General features: G+C 29.3%; 1 protein-coding gene, 1 long non-coding RNA gene and 1 other non-coding gene across 3 annotated transcripts in view; 1 reads left to right on the top strand and 2 right to left on the bottom strand.

Moving 5' to 3' along the window:
- Window positions 1–1,957: 1,957 nt before the first annotated feature.
- Window positions 1,958–2,029, bottom strand: TRNAT-UGU (transfer RNA threonine (anticodon UGU)). Its single transcript has one exon. It is a non-coding gene; the product is annotated as a tRNA-Thr (tRNA).
- A 1,614-nt stretch (window positions 2,030–3,643) lies between these two features.
- On the bottom strand, window positions 3,644–5,428 carry LOC125863356 (uncharacterized). Its single transcript, XR_007446128.1, has 3 exons — window positions 5,304–5,428; window positions 4,851–4,913; window positions 3,644–4,049 (listed from the first exon to the last, which is right to left on the bottom strand). It is a non-coding gene; the product is annotated as an uncharacterized LOC125863356 (long non-coding RNA).
- LOC125863338 (cytochrome b6-f complex iron-sulfur subunit, chloroplastic) overlaps window positions 5,054–8,148 on the top strand; it is a 324,107-nt gene continuing 321,012 nt past the window's right edge. The window contains exon 1 of the mRNA XM_049543527.1: window positions 5,054–5,058. The gene's annotated coding sequence lies outside the window, so the exon portion shown is untranslated. The remainder of the gene's footprint in view (window positions 5,059–8,148) is intronic.

The raw sequence follows: 8,148 nt of genomic DNA, 5'->3' as shown, positions 1-8,148 counted from the left end.
ATATATCAATACAGTTTGACAATCTAGAAAAAAATGACAATGAACTATACTACAATATGATTATCCAAATGTATATATATTTCACTCTATAAAAAAATAGATGTGTTGTATACGTATACATTCAAATCTATGTAATGTATTTATGTATCCAAATGCACTAGTATTTCCAATTGGACAATACATGAAAAAATACCAAGTATTCAAATGTATATGTATTTCATTGTGTTCAACATTCAAATACAATTATATGTGTGTAATCAAGAAAAGAAAATGTATTCATTTATTTGATTAATTACCTAGTCAATGCATATACTCTTGGATTCTAATTAGTTTTTAAAAAATTGGATACATCGTACACAATTTTTCATTATCGCTATTATACTTGTTCAAGCATAAAGGTATTTCACATAAATTTCTTTAGTTAAATTGATTTATTGTAATTGTGAAAGAATCTTGTTTGTTTCGATTTCAAATACGCGAACTCCCTGATAAGCATAATTGTATCCTTAAGACTGCTCAATACAATTGTGTTAATATATCAATACAATTGGACAATCTAGAAAAAAAATGACAATGAACTATAATTCTTTAGATTTAATACTCCGTGGTCCTTCACAATCATGTGATGATTTGTTTTAATTATTAAATAAAAATAAAATTTCTTATATTGCAAGGCAAGAATATTCTCCTAGGTATCTATGATTTTCAACTACACTAGTCTAGATATTGTTTCTTTTTGTTAAATTGATTTATTGTAATTGTGAAAGAATCTTGTTTGTTTCGATTTCAAATATGCGAACTCCATGACAAGCATAATTGTATTCCTAAGATTGCTCAATAAAATTGTGTTAATATATCAATACAATTGGACAATCTAGAAAAAAATGACCATGAACTATACTACTTTAGATTTAATACTCCGTGGTCCTTCACAATCATATGATGATTTGTTTTAATTATTAAATAAAAATAAAATTTCTTATATTGCAAGGCAAGAATATTCTCCTAGGTATCTATGATTTTCAACTACACTAGTCTAGATATTGTTTCTTTTTGTTAGTATTAGTTCCACATTAATCCGTGGGTGGATGATAGTAGTTGTCCCCCGCTACTTCGAATCAACGACAGATAAATTTTATAGCAAAATAGAAATATTCACCGCTAACTGTATATAAAAATGAATTATTAATCCATCATTATCGTAAAGATAGGTTAGCTATGGTAATTTGTCTCTGAATTACTGATAAAGTTCATAGCTATTTTTTTTGGTAGTATCGTTATATACTGTAATTTATGGTAATTTAACGACGGATTAGAGATATATTCATCACTAATTAATTCTGATTTCTTGTTTAGTATATATCCTTATATATTTGAGTAATTCAATTGTTGAGGTAATGTTTAGAATCAATGTCCATTTTTTATCATGTTATTACAAATTCACAGTCAAGCCCATCAAATTTTTGTTTCACAGGATATTGAGCTTCCATATTATCTTGTTCGGGTTGTCAAGCCTATGCATGTGGGCGTAAAGGGCAATCTTAGTATCCCCACATCGATCAGTGAATGGTATAACAATTTATCTTCTTATATTTTTTTTAAGTGATTCGTACCTTTTAAAGATGAATTCAGAACTTAAATTTTATGACTTTATATCTATTATTTATTGTATTTCAACCGACTAGACTCCTTAAATTAAAAAAAAAAAGAAGAAGACTTTTTGAGTTGCTTACTTTCTCCTCAACACCTCCTGAACTTTGTAAAATTCTAATCATGTTTTCCATTTCAATCAAATAAAAAGGTTTGCTTAATATGTTCTTTTACCATGGAAAAAAAACATTCAATCCGATAGGTCGATCGCCCTCTAGCAGCACGATTTTTTTTTTTATAATGCATGAAATAAAAAACACTCGATCCGATAGGTCGATCGCCCTCTAGCAATACAAAAAACCTACAATGCCCACATGCAGGATCGAACTACAGACCTTCAGTTTACAAGACTGACGCTCTACCACTGAGCTATACGGGCTGTTATATGCATTTATTAAGATATAAACAAATATCATGTTAACTCATTTTATGCTCATTAAAAAAAAACTGAAAGATCAATATTATTTATTAGATGTTTCTTTAAAATTAAGAAACATTAAAAAACAGTAATTCTTTAATATAAGGGTATAGTTGAAAAAACATACTGATTTTTGTCTTGAAGATGACATTTTGCTAACTAGTAACACTTATTTTGAGACAGAGGGAGTAATACGCACAATATAATAGTATATATTTATCATATGTTGCTACTTGCTGCTAAAAAAATATGTGGTTTTAACTCTGTAATCTCGTAAATAAAATTAAAGTCCAAAAGGAGACACAAAATGATATCCTTGAGCATTTAGAGGGCCCAAAATATTGCCCAGAATAATTTGAAAATCACCAGAATTATTCAAAGCTAAATTATATTATGCTACTTGCATTCCATAATTTAAATGTTAAAATAATTCTAGAGTTCCTCATTTTTTTCATAAAATAAACACATTTTCTTTGTTCTACATTCTGGCCACTGGCTTGGAAATAGGGTTGACAAAATCTTAAAGTAGAATAGACTAAAGTTTTAGTGGATCGGACTATGACTTGTTTGGGAACTTAATCTGATGGGTTGAGTTGGAGACTGAAAATTATGTAAATTTGAAAGAACTTAAATGTATTAATTTAAGAAAAATAGTTATCACATTTATTTTTCAAATAAACAAATAAAAAAAGAGGGAATTTTAGTGGCTGGGCCTTAATTATTTTCTTGATCAATCTTGAAACCAAACAAATTTGGGAAAAAGTTTCACAAATAGCCATAATTATAAAGGATAGCCTCTTGAACTTTTAACATGTTGATCCCCCCACAAAAAACCTTTTAAGTTTTGACTTTTAACTTCGAAGACTTGTCCGTCATTTTCCAAGGTTATTGGGTGTAATTTACCAAATTTTTAGTCCCATAATTGAAAATAATTATTGTGAGTTTTAAAATTTATAGTCGCAAAATTTAACTTATGTATTTTACACTCATGAACAATAATTTTTTTTTTATATATATATATAAAGGAGGAACATAGAGAATGTGATGTGACACCTCTCTATGACCTCCATTCATATTTTTTCCTTTTCTCCCTTTTTTGAGCATTTTTCTTTATTTAAGACTTTATACTCAATTACTCAAACTTTTCACCTCCCACTATAATATATATATATAATATGCATATATTCATAACTCTCATAATTTTCAACTTTTCATATTCATAACCTTCTCCACTATAATATATCTTCTTTATTAGATATAATATGCATATAGTTATAGCTCTCATAATTTCCAACTTTTCATATTCATAACCCTAAAATATTAAATATGAAAGTTAAGATACCTTATGGTATTCCTTCATTATTTTCTATATAAATTCATATTTTTGTTTTATTCTACCCAAAGTTACCCTTCATTTTCACTATAGTATTATATTTATGCTTTTATTTGGCTTGAAAAAGAAGAAGAAAGTTGTTGAATAGTGATAAGTTTGTGAAGTGATATTGACAAGAGCTTAGATAATTATGCTGTCACGACCCAATCAAGGATCATGACCGGCGCTAAGGGGGAGAATCCCAAAGCAAGCCTCACCAGAATTCTACAGAAAATCGGGCAGAGTTTCCTTTGTTTTTAGGCCTATCCTGGATTTTTCCTGTCTCAGAATTTCACAACACAACTAATAGCAACTATAAACCACCATTTAATATCCATCAATGATCAAATTGTCACGCAATAAAAACCAATTCATCTCCAAATTACGGAAAAAAAATTCCAAACTAGTCACTTGACTACAATTCGAAGGACTAATCTTGACTCAAATCAAAAGAATGACAAATGGAGCAATTCTAAGAGTTTTTAAAAGAAACTAAATAAACATAACAAATCAATAGTTCTCTTGCCACACGAAGCAATGCGGGGCTCACCAGATGCTACTAACTCACACGCTAGTTAATGAAATCCTCTTCAATACCACTTGAATTCTCTGTAAAAACAAATAGCGAGGAGTGAGACGCTAGCTCAGTGAGTAATAATACTTAACCACAACCATTTTAATGAGGGACAAGTCAGAAAGCATGCTAGTGTAATAGTCATGATGATGAAACAATGCTTTTCAGAAACAATAACAATATTCAACCTTAGATGCCTCATATAAGCAAAATCAATGTAAATACATAATAGCAAACTCAGAAAAAGAATATTTTCATATCAAATCTTATAGCTGGGAGGTTTCCAAGGATGAATCTTGTAATCAGTGTGGTCTTCTCCTTAAGAAGTAACCAATAACAGTGAACTCCTCATAAAGGAGTTCGTTATTCATATCAGTAGATCCCTACTCGAGGGATATCAGTAACAGTATACTAGTTCTACCTTCCCACTAGCAAGGGCTTTATCAGTAATCATAACTACAAGGTGCATCAGGTCTAACGAACCCGCCGTTAGCTATGGGATTCATCAAGGTCTACTCCTATTTATATTTTTCTTGTAATAAGTAAAAACAATTCAAAATCGAACAGAGCATTTAAATCTTATCAAATCATATCATTTCAAAGTTTAACAATCACCTGTGAAAATACTATTTCTCAAATAAGTATAAAACCTTTTCAATATCAGTAATCATATCTTATAAGAATGAGATCATCTCAAATGATCTTTTCAGTATTATATCCAGTAAAAGACTTGTCCCACATGCAAGTTCAAAACATTCGATAACACATTTACTTTATAAACCATGTGAAAGTCATGCAAGTTATAAAACATCAATTGTGGTAAGATTACTACTCACAGTACTTGTGTTGAGTTACCAAGCTTGCCACTCAATTACTCCGTACGAATTCCTTTGGTCAATCTATAATTACATTCATAATAATTTCGTGTTAACTCCTTCATTTAGGTAATTCATACTACATTAAAAAAAAACCCAGCCCTAGAGGTTTCATGACTGATTCGAAATCTGTCCAATCACTTAATTAGTGCTTTAATCACACACATTAGTCTCTTCTTGGTCAATTCTCGCTGTAAAAAGATCAACCTAACCTTACTGCCCAATTACTCTTATTGCATATAAGCCCAATACCAAAGTTTATAGGTCAAATCATTGACTATATTCACTTGGTTCATAAGAATGAAATAAATTTCCTCTTTTTCTTCTAAACCCATGTTTCTCAACTTCCCAATTCCCAATCTTATAGTCATGGAAGATACAAATTCAACCTTTAGACTAAGTTAAGAAACTTACCTTCTTCTCGTTCTTCTTCTTCTTCCACCTCTCTCTTTAGTTCGAGAGCTAAGGCTTTCAATTTAAATTTATGTTTCTCCTTCGTTCGTTTGCTCACTATAGAACAAGAAGAGTCCCTTTTTTTTTCTTTTGATCCCTGAAGTTGCAGTGTTGCTGCTGCTTCTGTTAGAGCTTTCAGCCCCTTTTTTTAAAAAATTTCTGATCCTTTTTTTTAAATGAGAGCTAAATGACAATTATGCCCTTATTTTAATATAGGGTATTACATATGCATTGATTTCCTTTTCCTTCTATTTTTTAATGATATGTTTATTGTATGATTTCTTTTCTCTTTTTTTTTCTTATGTATCTCTTTGATGCCTCTTAAATTTAATTTTTATATGAAGAAAGCTTTTGAATAGTGATAGATTTGGTAAGTAAATATCAACAAGAGTGATACCTCTTTGCTTTTGTTTGACTTGAAAAGAAAAAAAAACTCTTCAATATTGATAGGTTTGTTAAGTGGATATCACAAGAGTTTAGACAATTATGATTTGATTTTATTTTTCCTTCTATTTTTAATTTTAATGATTAAAGTTGCATTGATATGTGTATTGTATTATTTCTTTCTTTCTTGTGAATCTTTTATGATGCTTTTTATGTTCAATGTTTATAGGAACTTCTTATTGTTGTAAGTCTATAATTTCTTTTAGTTCAAATTAGTATTATAAAATACTAGAGTAGATCCTAATGAGATATTGTTGTGCCGTAATTTTCCTAACTTTAGAAAAATCATTTTTTTGAAATGTTCCAAGTATAAAGCATTTCGAGAAAAATACTTAGAAAAGAGTCGACACTTAATTTTTTAAAGAAATTAAGAAAACTTATAATTTTCAAAGATTTAAACAGAAAAAATCATTTGAAAATATCAAAGGAGTTCGGGGTTCAATTTACACTTCGAGAAGGGTTTAAGCATTCGAAGTGTCCGCTAACATGCGGTTGACCTGCGATTTGACTAAAATATATTTGACCATTTTTAGGAAAATAATGAGTTAACATAAAAAATAATAACTTACAATATTTGATTAACTTTGAGAAAATAATTAAATAAATGACACATTTTATTTTGATTTTTTAGAGAAAATGATTCAAAATGGAACAATTGACTTGAAATACAAGTGATTATAATATTAATAAAACAAGATTAATTAGAATTTATTTTATTCACTTTGAAATAATAATTTAAACCAATTTAATACATTAAAGCATGAAAATCATTTTAAATTAATTGAAGAATAAAAATTTTGGCTAACCTTCTTGAGAAAATGACTAAGTAAGTATTTTATTTTAATTAATTGAAAAGGCTTTTTTAAAAGTTTATTTAGGAGAGACCTTAACTTGAAACAATTTTAAACGAACTAAAAGTGTGTTAAGTAAAAAACATTAAATAATGTTCTTTTTAAGAACAAAGAGTTTTAATTCAATTAATGATATAAGATCTTATTAGTAAAATAAATGAACAGACACACACAAAAAAATAAAAATAAAAAAAATAAAATAAAAAAAAATAAAAAAATAAAAAAATATATATATATATTAAAAGTAAACCAACATAACAAAAATAACTCATCTTTCGGGGAATCTAATTAAGTTATTTAAAGTTAGAGTTAAATAAGATTAGTCAACACATAATCAAATCATTAGAAGAGTAAGAGAGATAATGAAATTGGGCCCCTTCTTGGGCCAATTTCGCTACATTTTTAGGCTTTAATTCAATTCCAGTTTTTGGTATACAGCTGATGTATATCAGTGTATATTGACATGTATATCAGCCCTTTTCATGTATTTCTTGCTTCCAAACACCTGTATTTCGCCTCAGCTCTGTATCTTCACGTTTTTTGACCGGTAGATCAACGTATACTGAATGTATATAGCTGTATACATCTTGTATACAACCCCTGTTGGGTTTTCTGGAGATTGTAATTCAGTTTCCCTACTTCTTCAGACGGAATGACTCGAAGAAGAGATGTGTTAGGCTAAGGAGCCCAACAGGATGCAATGAGAGACTTGGGGAGTCCATAAATGAACTCAACATGGCATGTATACAAAGGAAAGGAGTAATGGATTAGTATCAAGTAACAACTCAAATTCATGACAATGCAGTAACTAGGAATATTTGACAACTTTGTAGAAATATAGTCTTAATTAACGAAAAGTAATGCTTAAATCATAAACATGATAATCAAAGGATTATTTTGAGACAAAACACAAAGGAAACCCATGAAGGACTAAGACTTATTGGATCTCACTTAAAGAGCAAAATATAGTAAGTAACACATTAGAGGGGAAATCATAATACGACAATCTCAAGGAGGGCACCAAAATCCTAGAATTAGGACGTTTTCCTAAGAAAAATAAAAAAATAAACATAGGCTTAACCATATCACGCCATATGCTAAATATATTTAAAAAAAGGGTATATCATAATATTTTTCACTCCCTGTTGGTCAACTTTTATCATTAGATCCATTATTTATTAGAGTTGAACAACATCAGATAGTGATTAAAATGACAAAGAATAACAAAGACTTATATTTAACCTTGTTAGGACTAAAACATAAACCAAGAAAGGGAAGCAACAGAGGCTTAGATTAATCAGTTTGTCAACCCATTTTTTGCACTAAATGACAAGGCTTTAATACAGATTTTGACAATAAGAACTAGTGTACTAGTTTGATATTTAATCCAAGCAAACAGGGGTCAATAAAAAGGGTCAGAATGCAACCAAAGACACCACCTACCGTATCAATAGGGAGAAGCACTTTTTTTTTTCAACTCGTGAATTAGTAGTGGCAGGAAGGAAATCAAA

Source organism: Solanum stenotomum, chromosome 4 (assembly GCF_019186545.1).
Source record: "Solanum stenotomum isolate F172 chromosome 4, ASM1918654v1, whole genome shotgun sequence".
Classification (NCBI taxonomy): domain Eukaryota; kingdom Viridiplantae; phylum Streptophyta; class Magnoliopsida; order Solanales; family Solanaceae; genus Solanum; species Solanum stenotomum.
This window is presented reverse-complemented; position numbering and strand designations above follow the sequence as displayed.